Here is a 321-nt window from a genome sequence, read left to right on the forward strand (position 1 = left end):
GGCGCGGTGTGTGCGGCGGCTACTTCTCCCCAAACCCTTGTTTTTCGAAAGGTGCAGTTTCGCTCGACCAGGTGCTTCGCTCGATCTAGGTCATGGTGAGCTGCGGCAATTTTAGCAAACGGGCTGTGGAAGCTTGGGAAAGAAGCGCCGGACCCAGCCCAAATCCTATCTTCTTTTCTTTTTCTTCTCCTCTTATTTTTTTTTTCCTATCCTACTATCTTCTTCTTCTCCCATCCCATCTAAAAAAAGAAGAACCCCTAAAAAAATCTAAAACAGGAAGATTCCTTATTCCACCCTTTATTTTCGTAAACTCGTCATTTT

This window comes from Triticum aestivum, chromosome 5A (genome assembly GCF_018294505.1).
Source record: "Triticum aestivum cultivar Chinese Spring chromosome 5A, IWGSC CS RefSeq v2.1, whole genome shotgun sequence".
NCBI classification, from domain to species: domain Eukaryota; kingdom Viridiplantae; phylum Streptophyta; class Magnoliopsida; order Poales; family Poaceae; genus Triticum; species Triticum aestivum.